Source organism: Plutella xylostella, chromosome 6 (assembly GCF_932276165.1).
Source record: "Plutella xylostella chromosome 6, ilPluXylo3.1, whole genome shotgun sequence".
Classification (NCBI taxonomy): domain Eukaryota; kingdom Metazoa; phylum Arthropoda; class Insecta; order Lepidoptera; family Plutellidae; genus Plutella; species Plutella xylostella.
This window is the reverse complement of record NC_063986.1, coordinates 7444716-7464680: the sequence shown is the minus strand read 5'-3', so window position 1 is coordinate 7464680 and position 19965 is coordinate 7444716.

The window sequence follows — 19965 nt, the reverse complement described above, 5'->3', positions numbered from 1 at the left end:
GTAAATTTTTTCAATTTTGGTCCAGTTTTCTAGATAGGTACATAACTGCTTAAATAATTTCATAATCACATATCTGGGGGCACGGCAGTGCCCCCACCAAGTAAATATAGGCGCACGGTAGTGCCCCTGCCAAATCGAGCATAAATTCCCGTCATGCAAATTAAATCCGCAAAGGATGGATTACCTACCTACGGACAAAGCACATCAGGCTACCAGTGCTACCACTTATAGTCAAATTTCTTAATGTACAATGAACTTTGTGTATTGGAAACTAAGGTTGAAATTTAATTAGGGAAATTTGATGCAGTAGGAAGTATCAAAGTTACGTTTATTCATTACGTAGGTACATTACGTAGCCAAAAATAAAGATTCTTGATTCTTACCTCAAGTTTGCGATTTGTGTAGGTAGGTACCTACCAAACTAAGTTAACGCAACTACGTACCTAGAAGGTACCGAAAATAAAAAAAAGTAGAAATGTCTACAAAATACAAAAAGAAAGGAGATCCCATCTAAAACAATACTTGTCTAGTCTGTCTGTCTAGTATTTGGTGCGATGACCAAGTCAATATATTTATATAAAACATTAAATATTTTTAAGATTGAAGACTTTGTATAACATGGATCTCACAACTTTTTACCGTAGAACAACTGAGTTACGAGACTTGGTTTTTTTGACAAGTATTGTTTTTGATGGGATTCATATTATTATGACTAGATAAATCTATCATGGTTGGCTTCAAGAGTGTTCCTCTGGCGTTTTTCTGCGGCTGGTCAAAGCAAAGGCGTGACCTCAGAGGCGTGAGAACGGCGCGGGACCGCCCGAGTTCGTGCCCCCCCGCTCCCCGCGCCGCGCCCGCTGCCCCCTGACCGCAACATGTCTGTGAACACGACTAGCCACACAACCATATTGTATGTAATAACAGAGGGCCTAGAGTTTTGCTTCACGCGAATTTGAATGGCGCGGAGGTAGAGTGTATTGCGTGTCAACTAATATATTTGCCTCTGCCATGGAACGCCAACAGTAGTTATGTCCTTGACTTCTTCGTCCAGCCACTTCCATTGTCATCGGTCTAGCATTAACAGGCCGGAGGGCACCCCAAGCTACGCTTGCCTGCTCGTGGTGTCCTTTCCAGAACGCTTTTACCTTACCGGCCCACTGCCACTCCAACTTGCAGAAGAGCTGTTGTTTAAAAACCAGTCAACTCCATGATGAGTCGATGAACTATGATGATGAATGATAAACCAAGATTTTCATTTTTCCTCACGAAGTTTCATCGGGTATTCCATAATCCACGACCACATCTCGCATGAAGATTACGTTGCTTGATTGGAGCATCCCATCAAGCCATGTCTAGCCTTCGCCAGCTCAGCGTTTAATTCTATTACAGGCTTGTCCGACCTCATTACCTGGGGTTAATGCTCGCGGCCGCGACGCGTATTGATGGGCCCCATACGTCATCGCCTGCCCGCCTGCAGGGTTACTCTAGCTTGGTAAAAAACGATCAAACGAGAGTTGTCATGCTATCGGTACGTTTAACACAACGAGATAGAGCTGTGGTAAATAGATCAGAGGTCTTAAACTTAGTTTTTTGTAAGCGAGAGTGACCCCTCTTTAATGGTGCACGCCCAAATAACTGGACACTCCTTCGTATGGAGATAGCGAGACGGAATATGAAGTAATCGTAGTGGGTTGGACGGACAAATGTACAGTATTCTATATGATAGGAAAATATGGCCATGGATAAAGCAGAGTTACAGAAATTGATTCAAAGAGGCTCAGGATTTCGCCTTTTAGAAATGTACCTAGTCCTTGAACTTTCGTCTAGATTATTATTTATTTAATTACCAAAAAGATACCTTCTTATATTGTAACTACCACCCAATGCTCCTAAGTCCTAATGGCCACCCTGGATCATCTTTAACGTTTTATTAATTCATCACACGCCGTTATACTGGAAAATGTAGTTTACATACAAAGTAACTTGATAATAACTACTAAGAAAACATATTTTGCAAAATACGGGGATAAAAATATAACGGATGCAGACCGTAATTATTGAAATTATATTTTTAAATCAGCTGCTCACAGGATCCCGATCACCTGCTACATTATTACTAGATGCAAAAAAACTAAGCAGATACCTTGAGCTTTTTATACCATCAAGTATTTTATTTTAATCATAACTTTTTCATAATCAATTCGTAGCATAGGTATCACCAATTTTTATAAGCATATAAAATGAAATAAGATTCAGAATTCCTCTTAAATAACATTAAAAAATAACGCTCAATCACATTTTCAACATATTTTACGCTTTTCGAGACGAATATTAAGTGTGGGCACATCCGTATTAAAAATATTTAAAAAAAATGGGTTCCTTATTGGCGTTAAAGAAGCAGAAAGACTCTATTCATTAGAATCCAGATATATTTATATTTTTGGGTAAGACTTTAAGTGGTAATTTAAAAAAAACTGCTTATCCATGAGTATAACTGACGCCGTGTAAAGAGCAACCAGTAGTACAAGTACGACTACTAACTATAAGTAGTCCCTACCTATTCATTATTACAGCGGATGCCTTGAAATTTTACGGAACCCTAAAAACATTCATTAATCGAGTTAGTGCCGGCCGCTAGACCAAGGCTTCGGGCCGACGACGATGGTTTTTTTTTACATCCATATTAATATTATTATTCTTCATTTGATTCATGCATCATCCGACCACGGACACGCGGGGTTGTCAATATTTTGTCACGACTCACATTTACCGTGTGACATGAATTAATGCCGCCATTAATTTGTTTCTAACCAAATTAACTCAACGGTGTATGGCCTTTGATGTCCTTTAACTGACATTTTTGTTCGAGCGTGTTAAAATAATACATGTACGACGACAAGTTGTAATAAATGTGGCCATTATTTATAATTTTGATGCGGAATATGTTATGCTGTGGATGTTTTGATGGAGTAGCTGAAAAAAATAATAATTTATTGTAGGTATGTAGGTATCCCTAATCTCAATATGTAAAAGATGTCCAGTATGTCGGATACACTGAATTTTCACCCTGTATCAGTCAGAATTTTTGCAGAAGGTGCTCTTTCGTAGGATTTAGTGAACTTCTGTATTCGTAAAAACCTTTGACTTATTGCTTATTGCCATAGTTATACGTAGGTATAATATAATAGCTCTTCGAAAAAAACTTGATAGGATCTAAAATTCTACAGCTACGTATAATAATATAGTAAAACAAAACTTCATTTTCGATCAAACTTGGACGGGATTACCAGGCTCCACCGCTCCAAGCAACGGGCTTCCTTCAGTTGTAACCCATTTACTTGATCAAAACAAATAAATCTTATTTCTTTATGATAAGGTTGGTATTCGCAGAGTTACTTGAAGTTCAATATTTTAATTGGAATCGTACGCACCGCCCTGTCACGCAAGATCGCGTTCTGAAACACAGAAATGTTAGAATTATTGTTGTCAAACTAAAAAAAACGTTAACAACATTTTATAAAGTAAAATCAAAGAGTAAAAAATATTTATGATTTGATTAATTTTGTTTTAATGTGATTGTATTGTACCTGCATAAACTATGTCTGCATATGGGTCTACATAATTAATAGAAAATTTTATGAACATACCATATCCACAAGTTCCTATAATGATAGATATTGATTGCCCACGCTATTGGTCGACAGCCATCCAATCGGCGCTCGCTAGGATCGATAGCCGATCGATAAATTACGTTGGCTATAAATTTCGATGACTATAAATTTTATGGAGGCACAAAAAGTTTTTGTTTCTTAGCTGCCAGTGGTAGAAAGTTTAGGACTGGCTGTTATGATGAAAATAAGAAAAAAAAGTAAAAAGTTTTAAAAAACTATGTGGTTGCAGAGGGCGGGTCGGATGTGCCGGCGCATCTCTGTTTCTACTCACAACCTGTTTTTACAACGAATCGATGAATTATGTTCCTTCATTATTAGATGTTATTATATGAATACGATCTCTCTTTTGATTTACATACTTGCGTTATAATTTTATAAATGTATGGTTTGAGACCTTGTATAATTTTTTAGTAAGGTAATCTTTTTAACATACTTACTTAAAATACGTTTCAATATCCCTAGGTTTGCAGAAACTTTGATGGTCAAGTGACTTTTAACTATACATAGAGAAGCAATTTTTTTCGTGTATTTCCAAATATCGTAGGACAAAATTTGTACAACTTGACCCTCTGATTCATCAACAACCTGTATAATGCAGACCTGTAAAAACAAGTTTAATTTTTTTAAAACGTATTTTAAGCTAAAATAAAAGTAAACACCCTGCATATACAGGGTGGCCCAAAGAGTGACGTCCAAAGGAAAATGTTTGATTCCTTAGGTCAAGGGGTAGCCAAATCACCCCCATGTATGTTCAGCAATTTTTAGTAATTTAGGAGTTATGATTTTTTTTCCTAATTTTCTACGAAAATCGACCTCAGTGGATTAATTATGTTTTATTATTTTTTGGATAACTTTTTTAAAGCATTTTTTTTTTGTGTCATCCTCTTAAGTTGTTCTTTTAACTATCTCATAAATCTTACTACTCAGACTAAAACATTTTTCTAAGAATTTACATTCAAAAATGTAACGTAAATTAAAAAAAAAGTAAATAATTTAATTTTCCCTTTAATTTGATACATTTTTTAACTAAATTAGTCCTTAGTAATGACATAACAGGAATATTTCAACTTTCTGAAACAATTTACTAATTAGGTAATTTCCACCCAGGTACCTTTGAAGGCTTTTTTCTGCAAATAATACCCCATAAAGCAATAGTTTATTTTTATTATAATGTAATTTTGGAACCTTGCGGAGTTTTTAAAATTAATAAGGCACCATGAGAATATCTTTTTCAATTTTTAATTTCAAGAAGAAAATTCAGAGCAGTCTAGCTCGATGATATAATTCGAACTTTCGATAAAAAAATAACTAACTTACATTACAGCTAGGAAGCTGAAACTTTTATGGTTAAAAGAACAACTTAAGAGGATGACACAAAAATAAAAAATGCTTTAAAAAAGTTATCCAAAAAATAATAAAACATAATTAATCCACTGAGGTCGATTTTCGTAGAAAATTAGGAAAAAAAATCATAACTCCTAAACTACTAAAAATTGCTGAACATACATGGGGGTGATTTGGCTACCCCTTGACCTAAGGAATCAAACATTTTCCTATGGACGTCACTCTTTGGGCCACCCTGTATTTATTATTCTGTATTAATCAATTTACCCCTATTAACTGAAGCCTACAGTACACACTGACCTTATCTCCGTCTTTATATGGAACGTATAAATATGATGGCCGATCAGAAACCGATTAAATTAATGGTGGGCACATAAACACGATACATAAACAAGTCCATATCTTACGAAAGTGCTTGCGGGCGATACATAATTTACCAATTAGATCGATAACCGTAGCGATTACTAGGACAGCAGGTACTAGGAGAGCTCCGGATAAAGACTGATGGTTGAAAATTATAGATAATTGACCGATTACTGGGCGACCCTGCAGGCAGCGCGCAGGGCCCGCCGGACCCGGACTGTAGGCCCTGAGAAAAAAAATATACCTATGTTGTTGTTGTAGTTGAGTACAACTACAATAATTATTCACTGTTAATATTACTGTTACTGGTCGAATAATGTATGGATCATTATAGTTATCGGAGATATCACTTGTCCCTGCTACTGTTAGGGTCTGTTATGCGCAAGACACGCTTTTTTAGGCTATAGAAATAGTGACTTAACAAAAACACAGATATTTGATCATTCAAAAGAAAATGCTCACTTAAATTACTGAAATAAGTTTTTACACAACCTACATATTTTCGATAATCAATCATTTTATTAAAATTTGGGTTCAGCAGCGGAGTACAATGTCGCCACAACCCCGCGGCGGCGGAGCGGCCGAGACGCTCCGTAATGTACTGATTATAAATGGGACCGGACCTGTAATAGCATCGGTTTTGAATTCCGCGAGACTCATTACACTAAGTGGAGACCGAACACGAGATCGGTGACGCGGTAATCGCCCGTAATCATACCCTGCGCTCACCAACCACGCCGCGCCACACGAAAACCAATCAAAACCAACTCTGTCCCCCCGAAATACGAATCACTATGACACAACTACAAACATGGGTTTCTTCCCACCAGTCCACTGTTGAATAGCTATTTACCCAACTATTTTGTAAATGGTCGTGTCATTCGGTGTATTAAAATGAATGACTGTGATTACTGAAAGAAAAAATCCAGAAAATGATACTCGTATAAACTTATAACTTTATATGCAATGGTAGCGGTCAGAAAAGTCACATTGAGTATTGTTAGGTGAATGTCCATAATAATCATTTAAATAATATAATATAGGCACCTATAAATATTTTACTGTACACTGTGACTGTCACCTATGAATAACATGAAATTTAACGTGTAAGCAAACTTTGCAATGCCTCAAGGGGAAGATAGAGGGGTTGTACCTGCTGCTGTATTTGTTTTTTGTATTTGTTTTCAAAATCTCTCAAATAACAAAATTTCATTTATAAATAAAGAGGCTAAAAATTCATAGCCCAACTCACCCACTTCGCCCGTCCGTCAAGCGCATTACGTCCCGCCCATTACAAGGAAAATCCTTTCCAATAACGAAAATACTTCCGTCTAAATCCTTTCAAGGGATCCTGTAACATAGTTGAGTAAATAACCTATTGGGACCCGCTCCCTGAAGGGTCATCCCTTTATTTCAGCAACAATCGCCGGGAAATTGATATTGATGCGGGAAGGGCAGGTTTCATAAAAATAGGGTTTATTTAAATAAAGGATGAATACGACGTGGCCCGTGTAGCGAGTGTGGGAGTTTTACCCGCTACTTTTTTCTACTACATTGATGCATGGGCTGCGATGGTCAGTCTGTTCTTATTCTTATTACTTAAGGTGATGCCTTGCCATAGAGTTACATACCGTCGCAGTCGTAGAACAGTGACGGATCTGATTTTTTTCGATTTTCGGATTATTGCAGATTCTTCTTTAAAATTTCATTATTTACCTATACAACAAAAGTTTTTTTAAAAATCTTTTATAATAAGCGAAATACAGAGTCGAACACTGACGGTTTTGATTTTTTCGCGTAGAACATGGGCGCTTGTGCCGTCCCGTTGATGTTCTGCGGTGACCCTCACCCCCCGCGACCCGCTCCCGCGCGACGGTTTGGTTGTTCTGTCAGTGTTCTCTGTAGGAGCACATGGAACACGTAATGAGTACTTAAAATGTTTTTTTGCTATAATTATTATTTAAAAAGTTCTGTTTTCCAAGTAAATATTTTTTTAATACTTCTCCCATAGAACAAAGACGGTCTCTTAAATCCGTCGTTATTCTTGGAACTTTGTTTAAAAAAATAAAAGCCCTAGTTTTCGCTAAAATCATTGAGAAGTTAGTTATAATTAGGTACGGTGTATTAAAAAAACAATATTGTTTGTTTGTTAAATTTAGTGACGGTATTTCAAATGCGACTATGTTCTTTGTCCTAACTATTGGTGTTTTGTATATACCGTCATTGTTCTATGGATAAGTGGTAGACGTGTGTAGATAACCGTCGTTATTCTTTGGAATTATTTTAGGATAGGTCGTTGTTCTTTCATAATATTACGTATTTTCAATGGAAAATAAATAAATTTATGATTTTTCAGTATATTTTTGCTAATTTATTATGTTTTTAAAACTATGTGCTAAAAAACAATGTAAAATTATGTACTTAAGTACTTTTTTGTTCATCAACTCTACTGCCAGAGGCAGGTGACGATGGGAGCACGGTACCATGCGGGTAGGTTTGGAATTATGTTTTTCCAGCCATTTGCATGAGTTACCAAACATACAAACCAAGTCAGCCGCAGAATCCACATCAAACATTAAATTTCTGTATTAACAGCTACCGTTACATCAACTGCAAAGGGAAAGTCCTAGCATCAACCGAATGCTGGTGATTTTCAAACAGCTGAGGATAATGACCATCGCGAAGCAGTTTGAGAGGATCCTTACATGGCTACGGATAAGACGACAGCAATTTCCTTCATTGACTGACCACAATCAGTAAATTCTCTAGTTCTATGGGTGAATGGCATCGCGGGGGAGTCAACGTGATCGGACAGCAGTGAACTTACTGTTTGCGGGCAGTAAATAATTAAGGAAATTAGTATCATCTTATCCGTAGCTATGTAAGGATCATCTTGAACTGCTTGAGGATGATAATTTTCCTCAGCTGTTTCACAATCACCAGCATTCGATTGATTCTGGGGCTTTTCCTCTTAAAAATAGGTGAGCCCACTTTATTCACGTTTTAATTTCAGTAAAAATTCCCCGTAAATTCTGTAATTCTCACATTATACTTACTTCTCCATAAAAAGGGTGAGAAATCCGACCTCGGAAACTATAGACCCGTTAGCTTGACAACACACATGTATAAATAATTCACAATCGCATCCGTTCTATGCTGAACTAACATCAACCACCAGAACAAGCCGGTTTCCGACCTAGTTATTCTACCGCGAACCCTCTATACACGCTCAATCAGATTATTGATAAGTTCATAGAGCTTAACACACCACTTTACCATGTATTTATTGACTATACAAAAGGTTTCGACAGTATCTACCATCAAGCAATACTTTCCGCCCTTAACACCACAAAATTCATCCAACCTACATCGAACTCGTTGGTACTATCTACATAAACGAAAAGGGTGTCATACAAGGCGACCCTCGCTGTACACGCTTTACAATTTTCCTCAATGAGGTCTTCAAGAAGTTGACACAGTCCTGGGAGGACAAGGACATCAATTTCGGAAGTAAAAAATAGTCAAACCTCGGTTTTGCGGATGATATTGCCCTATTCTCCCACTCCAGCTCAGAGCTCCAACAAATGTTGCGAGAGCTATCCACGGCAAGCCTTGAAGTTGGACTAAAGGTGAACCGTTCGAAGACAACAGACATGACCAACAGCACGAAACTTAGGTTTGAGGTAGATAGGCAGGAAATACAATATGTCAATGATTAATTTATTTGGGCGAGATAGCGTCCTTCGTCGTGGGTGCTAAGACCGCCAAACTGAAGTGAGACTGGGCGGCGCACGTCTGTCGTATGCAACCGGATAGGTAGGGTAAAAATGCTACCAAATGGGTAGCCGATAACGGCCGCCGGCACAGGGGCAGACCCAGAAGAAGATAACGGGATGACCTAGAGGTGTTTAGTAGGAACTGGAATGAGGAGGCCATGGACAGGGATAGCTGAAAGACCCAGGAAGAGACCTTTGCCCAGCAAAGGGTCACAAATGTCACAATTGAGTTGGGAAACTCCGTCACATATTCTCCTCGGCCATCCCTGATCAGAGACGAAGACTTTTATCATTAGAGCCTGAAGACAAAAGTCTTCTTCAACCAGTGCATCTTGCTAGTGATGACGTATGGGGCAGGTAGGTGGGCACTGACGGTAGTACTGGTCCACCGATTTAAAGTCGCTCAGCGTGCTATGCTTGGGGTTTCTCTGATGGATCGTATCAGAAATGAGGGTATCCGTCAGAGGACTAAGGTTACCGACATAGCTGTCAAAGTGTGCAAGCTGAAGTGGCAGTGGGCTGGCTATATATGCCGAAGAACCGATAACCGTTGGGGTGGACGAATTCTCGAGTCACAATTAAGGACAACCGTAGGCTGGTAGCCAGTAGTGGCTGGATGAGGAAGCCCGAGGACCGAGTGTAGTGGAGCTCCTTGGGAGAGGCCTATGTTTAGCATTGGATGATTATTGACTGATGCTTGGACACAATGGGGTCTTCAAAAAACATTTTATAAAATAATTGTATTTTGTAAAAAAATTAGGACCTAAACAAAAAATAATATAGCGCAATCAGCACCCTCCTAAATAGGTTATTTAAAGATCCGTCTTTGAATTTTTCCATATATTCCCTAAAACAACGACGAAAAGTATAATACGCCATTAGATACGCAATAAAAGTCCGTAAAAAAACGACGTATCATATAATGCGACATAGTAGGATACATAGAACAATGACCTATCTGATTTTTCAGGAAACCTAGACTTATTACAGGCTAATTATACAGGCTATATTGCAAAAGTCCATTCGTATAATAATGTGACCAAATTTCAAATGAATTGCTTCAGCCGTTTTCATTTTATCGAACAAAACGTTGTTTAAAAACTTTAACTGGCTCTCCTGTAAAGTTGCTGTTTTGCAGATCCGTCATTGTTCTACGACTGCGACGATACGTTTATCACTAGGAATTGGTCATTTCAGATCTAGTTGTATGTATGAGTATACAGAGTCTCCCAAAAGTCTACGTCATCCCTTCAAAGGATAGACCAATTAAGAAGTGACAAGAATATCGCAATATGAGCTTATTAAAACTCTATATTTTTGGATATAATGTTTTTAAGTATATAAATTTACAGAAAATTGTCATCAAACTGAAATCTTATTAGAATTTCCCAATAAAAATGCCTATAAATAATCCATAGTTTAATAGACGAATATAATCCTACATTACAACACAAAGGGTAATAATGAAGTGGCAAATGGACAGAAACTCACAAAAATTAAAACATTGACGTGGAGAAGATATATCGACGAATAATAGCCGTGACATTGCAGTCGGCTGCACCCCCGGGACTCGAACCCGGGACCGCCACATGGCGGACCGGGAACACTTCCAAATGGACAGATCCTATTTCACGGAAACTACAATGTTATTACAAATGTGTGGTAGGAAATTAATTGGTCGAAATAACATACAACATGATACAACTTACATACTTGTATACATTATTATGATCAAAAAACTACATTCACATTTGATATATGAAATAAAGTATCGACGAAGTTCTTTGATGTTATTTGACTAGTAAACAGTAATCATAGATAGGAAACAAATATTATTCTTGTTTTTGGTGTGTCTATAAAACTAGTTTAACACAATAATGGCTTCATTAGCCCACGTTGTTGTAATAAGTTGTGATTATAAAGGTGTGAGGCTCTCTGCGTACTTAGGAAGTCTGTAAATGATAATATTATTATGTATGGTTTTATAAAATAACATATATATTATGTATACATGTGCAATAAGCTGTATTTTATTAGGTAATTATGTAAAAAAAACTTACTTACCTATTTGTAATATAACAATGGGACCCTTTGTATGTACAAATTAATTTATGACTATAATGTAATCAGGTCCATAAAAGAAGCCTAACAAGAGCATAACAAAAAAATATTTGGATCTCTCTGCCTGCTGCTAGTAAATAACACTGAACCTAAGTGTAAAACTAATTTCCTTTTTTTACCAGTCTATCAAAACATCGTCTGAAGGAGCACTTATGCAAAACGGAACAAAGTATCCCCTCATATCATTAACATTATTCCATCCTTTACCGCCATCGTTCAAAACCAAACTTTAAGTTCTTACTCGGAGGGTTGGAACTCAAGTCTGAATTCCAGGGGTAAGAGCAAAGAATTGACATGTACACCGCAGTTCAATTACCCTAATGGGATAGGGCTCAAAGGGATTAAATTAATTAGTAAGAAAGTTTGGTTCGTTTCTGAGAGCCACCTTTGTTTATGTCTTGGATGTTCGTCGTGTTACAATGTGTAGCTCCTATACTTAAATTAGTATGTGCTTATTATTTTAAACCACAGAATTTTAGGAACATACGCACTTTACCTTTTAGCAGTTTAAGATAAGGTAGTGCATAGTGGAGTTAACAGACTGGGGCTTTATGCTTACACCAATTATTAATATAACAGTTAATTTTCTATGACATTTCAACAGATCCGATCCAAAAGATGGCGTTATAAACGCTTCTTCAGTTAGCCCAGACAGCTAGCCCCAACCAAGTGTTGGGTAAACATTTCCAGTTTATATTTTCCCTACATGAACTGCCAACCTGTATAAAATATATTCCCAATTATTAAAATGCCCAAGATAATAACAATACATCATTAGTCACATTAAGAGTGTTTGTGGTTGCGCCGGCGTCCGACAGATGGCGTGGGACAGGTTTATTCGGGGCGAGCGAGTTCTGACCACGAAGATATATCTACGACAAGTGCCCCCGACTTGTAAACAAGAACGCGACATAATGGCCGCTCTGGAGAATACCGATGGGCTCTCATTGCATGATCAGGATTCGTCCTATAAATCAATTTAAACCTTTATTCATATTAATGCTTCATCTAATGCCTTTTTGCGCAACCAACCCACATGTAGTAGACAACCAGCATCCCCCTCCTCCACATATCGTGTAATACGAATAGGCACAAAGTTGGCGAATCTGGCTAGTGTCTTTCCTGCTTCCACCACTTCAGTACATATTTAAATAACTGGAAATATGGATAAATAATATATATAGCTATTGGACGTCTGCACGCAAAATGCGAGTTTTTGCATTTTATCATCACTGATGAGAAAATTATGTATATATATATACCAATAACGCAAAAAAAAACACCCTACACACGCTGTAGTTGCAGAGCGTCAGCGTCATACAATCGCGTTCAGTCCTTTTAAGGTAAGAAATACTTACTCTCGGTAGACATGCATACAGTCTCACCTGATGGACCAACTATTCAATAGAATTTGGGAGCATGAGAAGACATCGATACTGCGTTGAAAACTGTAAATGCCTTTTGGGACAGACTACAGTCGTAAATTGTGTGAAATATTTACTCAATGTCTGTTTTGATAAAAGTTAAAAATAAAACACTTGTATGAACGGACGCCACCGACGCAAGTGGAGCCCACCGCTCTACCTCCGGCCGGGGCGCCGCCGCCGCGCCGCTCGAATAGGGATGCTTTACACAGTTAATTTAAAATTCTCATTCGTATAAAATAAGGAGGGTAGCGTTTGCGTTTTATGGCTAACAACGTGCGAATGTATTGTAGGCGACGCCGTGCGGTCGCGAAGCTATTTTAATATCGTTAATTAGGTGTTACAGTGCCTTTTGGTGAACCATTTCGCCCGTATCACTGAATATCTGTTGTGTATTGTTCTTATGAACTTTGCAATTTTACTCATAAAGTTATTTTATGAATTTTACTTTAAAATAAACTTTATTTATACGTATAATTTTATAAATTTCAATTGGGGTCTCATCTAAAGCATACTCATTTATATTTATTTTTAGGTAAGGGAGAGTATTTTTCAATATCTGAGGAAAAAAATAGTGTGCATCTCTATTTACAAGTATCCCTTTACTGACAACCAATTTATTTTTGTCACTACCCTAAATACATCTTTAAGGCAAACAAAGGTAGCCAATCCGTCATATTGACGCGATATAGTGACAGACAGACAAACCCAATGAGCCGTAATACTTACAGGCAAGAGTTGTGCAACGTTTGGGCAGGCGCGCTGCAAGGGGTAGCTCCTATCAATCATAGAAGGCTTTTTGAATTTAATAAAATAAAATTTGTATTTTGTCATCGGTGCACCCTCACCTCTGGCCAGGACTGGATTTGGGAAAAATTGTTTATGTTCAGAAGAAAATATAGCCCAAGTTCTTTGTTTTATTAAACGTTATTATGTAATGCCCACTGTCTGTTTTATGAATGTGAATGCCATAATATGCAAATAAGTACATACATACACGCTCACGCCCGTATCCCAGAGGGGTAGGCAGAGATTACGGATTTCCACTGGGCACGATTCTGACACACCTCTTTCGCTTCATCCACATTCATACATCCGCGCATACATGCTCGTCGGTTACGGGTACTCTTAAATTGGCCCTTTTTCAGTATGTCGCCAATTTGGCGATATACGTCCGTCTAGGGCGACCCCTCCCGACTCTTCCACTCACTTTTGCTCTATATATTTCCTTTGTCACTCTTTCATCATTCATTCTTTCCACATGTCCAAACCACCGAAGCATTCCTTTCTCAACTCTTGTCACTACATCTTCTTTCAGAGCAAATAAGTACCTAAGTAATTTATTAATGCGTTATATAAAATCTTGTAATATTTCCCTTTTCTAAAGTATATCTAACAGGTGTCAAATGTTTGGGATTTGTAGAATTTCTCGATATTGTCCTAATATTCATAATTTATAAAAAAAAACTGAAATATAGCACTGAGTCCACCCCTGTACAACTCTAGTAGAGTTGGCGCGCGGCGCGGGGGGGCGCGGGGGGGCAATGCAACGCATCTGTTGTACCCCCTCCTCACTCCGCCCCTGCGCTCCACTGCGACTGCAAACCAACGAATGTAACATGCACAGGTGTATTTAGACTTAGAGCCAAAAAAACTTGTAACTTTCCTATATTAACGGAAATGATTTAAATTAAATGATGATTTAAATTAAAAAGAGAATGATTTAAATTAAAAAGAGAAATTAGTGTAGACAACGTTGCCTCTTTTCTTAAAAAATATGAATGCTGTGAAAATATCTACACCAGCAACAGCATCAACCAAAACCGGAATACTCATAGGCAGACCGGACCTCGGTATCTCTGTAAAAGCTCACAACACTCGGTCATTGAGCACTCAACCACTGCCTGACGGAGCTCGTCATTCTTACAGAACTTATTTCGGTAAAAAAGTAGTTCTGTCCAAATACATAAGTAATGAAAAGTTATATATACCAACTGTTTTAAACTTCACCTTCACCACACACAAATAGTTTGTTTTCATTCGCAGATAAACAAAATAAAGATATATATATACATACTCACACACATACCCCGTTTTGAGATCCCAACCACTCCGCATTTTCGTACCAAGACTTTATTGGCGTACGGAGAGTTCGCAGTGGAATGATATCTCTTCAAATATACTCGCTATAAAAATATAAACCGAGTGACTGGTAGATCTGATACCAGTAGTTAAGAACTTATAGATTTTATTGTTGTGTTAACGTTTATAGTGGTAGTAGAGCATTAAACTTTGGTAACGGGGTGATGGTGAACTACGATCGGTTCGAAACTGGAGAGGTAAGTATAGTCCCTATTATGTACTTAAATACTAAATACAAACGTCGTTGACCTAAAGAAATCTCCTCACAGAGATCGTATTTCTTATTCTTTCTCTCCTTTGGGCCTGTATGGTAGCCGCGATTTTTCGGTGAGAATGTCATTGTATATCAATCTGCATTATAATTTTATATAATTCAACATTAAAAATAACATGAAAATAATAATTATGTCCTATCAAAATTAACTCATTCTTTTACCACTTACGGTTATCAAATTTGCATACAAAATTACAGGAGCTTTTACAACAAAAACATTCGGTCTCATTACACGAAAAAGTTATATCAGACCACTCTTGATATCAATCTGTAGCAAAAAGCCGCGAGTCGGTCTGGCGGGTAATATTAGTAAGTAATTCTTACTTGTAATTCGATGCTCGGAAGGTTTCACCGACCGTCGTCGGTGTATACAAAAAGGGTTATTCTGGTTATTCTCTTAAATTGAGAAGCGTTCACTGCTGGGCCAAAATAATGATTAATGGTGGCAAATAAGCGGGTGAGCGTCGGCAAAAAGTGCGGGCCAACGCCAGCCAGTGGCCGGTGCACTCAACTCACAGGAAACCAGATTCCGGCCGCATTGTGTTGCGAGCTGGGAAAACAACTCTATTTTGCTTTTAATTTATTTAATGCACATACGCACAAATTCACCATATGTGTAGTACATCGATAGAGTACCTAGCAGTAGGCACTCAGACTTGAGACCCGAGACACTTATCTCGCAAGAAGACAATTATTTTAAAGATTCTAGTAATCGATATTTAGGGCATTACCTGCGTTTCAGTTACAGACGTGAAGCCCATCACCTCCCGACGGCTGACAGCTTGCAAATTCGCCTCGTAACCGAATCCCCGGTCTAATTACACCTGGGCAAGGCTCGGGCAAGTATTAATCAAGTGTTGTAATTAATTTACGTTTGTAGGCGTCGATAGGCGCGTCACAGCCAGCCGCCGCAGGTGAACCGATCTACAGGAAATAACGATGCCCAGGAAATAAGAAATTGAGTTTTGAAATTTGATCATATTTAATTATCATGCACTGTGTATTTACTGAAAATCTGGGGTTCGTAAGGAGGATTCAACATCCGCGCTGACGCTGAGTTACTTTACCTTTTTGGTGCACTTTAACACACAACTATCTATTTATGTTGCAAAATATACAAAATATGATATAAAATTTTAGATCTCTCATGTTAGCAAAATTGTACTATAATTCAAATTAATAGAAATAAATAAAAAGCTTATGAAGTGGAGACCTCCATTAAGTTGGGTTAGGTTAATAAAAAAAAACATTTAGTTTCTTTTGCATGACCCTGCAAACTACCGCTGTTTTACAATATTGAACTAATCAATATTTACTATTATCCTAAGTAGGTGTTAGTATAGACAGTTGATGGCAAGGTGGTAGGTACTGGTGGAGGCTCGCACCGCGTGAAGGTGTCATTATCCTCAACCCTTCCAACACATGTCACCTTCAAATTACACCTTCACACCAACGACAAATGTCATCTATCGTATTGGGTTTTTTACGGTTTTGTACAACTTGAATGTTCCTATAAACCTGAAATATTCACCCGTTGCTAAGTTATATTCTTAACTAACTACAATATGTGTTGTGTAACCTAATTTTAATCTCGAAGGTCTGTTCAAAATGTATAAACTGAAAAGAAATCGAATATTGATCTCAATCTCAACAAAATATCACAAGTATAAAATCATGTTAATTATTTACATCCCCATATTATTTCGGACATAGTCGTCTGGTAACTCTATCAAAGCTTTTCATTGATATGATAATACTTATAAATGAAGGAAAATTATACTCTTAACTCAATAGTTGCAGTTTATACCTTACCTAGGCACACACACCGATAAAAGTGTAATGAATGATTGTGTGCATTGTGTGTGTACTGTGTATGTATGAACATTGTCGAGTTTATTCACACCACAATCAATGTAATGAGTGTTTTCTCGGAGCACACTTATAATTATACAATATTAAACACAGATAACAGGTAATTAAACTTCTTTAATCGACTGTAAAACATTAATCACGGCGTGGCCAACTATCATGGAATCTTATAAAAGCAATTAAAGCAACTGCAACATACTCGAATGATATTATACAGCGATATATTATATTACACAAGACACCATACGTACCTGCTTATGAATATTAAAAATGTACCAATCAGAGATCAGGGGGTCACAAGTCAAGGTTAGGACATAAAAATAAAAGTAACACTGGACTAACTTTAAAACATATTAAGTTCATTAATTTTTAAAATGCATGTGCATGAGCATGACACTGGCATGCATGACATAATGATTTTGTTTTTCAAAGATCTAATATCCTTCTTATATTATAATATCATTGGTATTTTAAGTGAAATATTGCATGTTTAACATGATATGTGATATACCTACTTATGATGATGACGTCGAGTTAGTGAAAATTGTTCCGTTCTCTCTCGATGATAGGTAGGTACAATAGTATCGTGTTATAATTCGGTGTTCGCCTAGTAATCCATAGTGACTGGATGAGTATTGAGTTATAGAGCAGGACAAACTTTAAAGGCTTAAGTGATACGTATTGTTGCTTTTGCAGCTGAGGATGAAAGTTGAAAAAGAGCGTGTGGAATACAACCAACCAATATCGAAGAAGTACCATAAAATATTGATTTCATAAATTAAGATATGCGGAGACTTTATAAATTATTTAGATTCTTTGACGTAAATCGGTCACACGAGTTCTTTAAGTAGGTAAGTAGTAGGTAGGTCCTCCTAACCCTAGATTCAAACATTTTGCCACCATAATATATAAATAAGCTATACACTTCATTTGCATCATTCAAATTTTATTTATTAGGTTGATGCATAATTATTTTAATGGTTAAAGCGAACATTGAATACTCAAATAGCCTTAGATACAGCTCTCCACCCATAAATAAATGTATACGTCCTTTAATTATCCCTTTAAGGCCTTCTGTGGACTACCAACTCTGATGAAGTCTTTCAAGTATTTTAATGGACATTTCGCTGAAAGAAATTAAAGTGTATTTTTTTATTAATACCTACCTATCTAAATAGGTACTTTGAGCTGACCTATTCACAATTTTACCATAACAGCATCAAGAAAAACAAAAATTTAAAAAATATAAGTAAGTATCTAGAGAGAAACTTAACTCGTTTCACAAGGATTCTATTCGATTCTATTCTATTCTATTCTATTCTATTCTATTCTATTATATTCCATACTAAGGCCAAAATGAAGTTATTCACACCCATGAGAATTTTTATTTTATAAAATACTCAAATATACATATATATAGGTAATAATTTTGGCCAGCACATGAAAACTTGAGTTAAATCTAGGTAGATTTAATGGTTAGTGGCTCTGACTGCTATGCCGAAGGTCCCGGGTTCGATTCCCGGCTGGGGCAGATATTTGTTTAAAGACAAATATTTGTACTCGGGTCTTGGGTGTTGATATTTATATTTAATATCTATCTATCTATGTATTTGTGTAGATATATCAGCTGTCCGATACCCATAACACAGGCTCTGCCTAGCTTGGGGTCGGATGGCCGTGTGTGAGAATCAGATGTCCCCACATATTATATTATTATTAAATTCTTTAACAAAATAATGACCTGGATAATTGCTATTATACTACAAGGGGAACACTTATGAACCAATTTTGATGAAAATTTGCATGTAGGAAGCAGACGCCATGGAACTTTATTTGCTGCAAATATAACCTCTGTCACCCTGTTCTACTAGATCCACACTTCACAATACCGAATAGAGTCACAATGTTTAGGACCTCTACTTCGATCGCAGAGTAAAGAGTGAAGCCCACGGGAGGAAGAAGCAATTAAGCCGACCACCCACCGCCGGGGCCTTGACCGACACTCTAATGAGTTCACGGACTTCTTTCAGAGACATGTCTCGATCGAGACGTACCTCTTTGGAGCTAGCATCGAGTACTCGATTCGATTGAATCTCGGTTTAGTAAAATTGATTTCTTGAGTAGAGTCGCTCTACTGTGCGATCAATTTACATTTTTGACGTTTTTTTTTGCTGTAAGTTCAATTATTCATTAGATTGTTTGGGATATCTCTGTTTTTATTTTATCAATCAAAATCTTTGGACCGAAAGGTTCAATTTAGAGGTCTACTTATTTATTGTAGGCAGCGGTGGTTGTCCTTCCGTAAACCACAAATGTACCTAGACTATTTAGAGTATTTAGACACAGCCTTAGGTCTAAATTTAGAGTCATAAGCAAAATATTAGCACCTTCGTATTCTACAAATAGGCATGTAAAGTGATGATCGTACATCGCAACGACCCCTGGCCTTGACCGAGAAGCCCTAATGACTGCAGCGGGCGACGACGCCGCGGGAAGAAGCATAACTACCGATCAGCTGGGTGGAGGCACTGAGGCAGGTACCCCCTTAAATACATCACCTTCTTACTGTTTCAATGTAAGAAAAAAGTTGATTTGATTATTTGTGTGGCTGATGAAGGATATACTATTATGTCGTGGGTACCTACATATATGAGGTTAATTACGCTACAAAATGTAATAGGTAGAACGTGGTAAACCCCATGAAACGTGATGCCACGGGTACAATACAAAACACATTTTCTGCGACGCCATATTGTTGCATTGCATTTCTCATGCAATGTCCCGTTCACAAAACAAAAATCGAGTAACAAAAGGAAAATGCCGACAAGCCGGTTACTAAACTTTTTTTAGTTTATTTCAGTGAGTGCCTCGAGCCGCGACCGCCAGACACGAAATGGCGTAACTCCCTTCGGACACTCCACTCAACTCTTTCGTTTATAAAAGGCATAAGTTTCTCAAAACAGGTTTTCTTTAAAGGCATT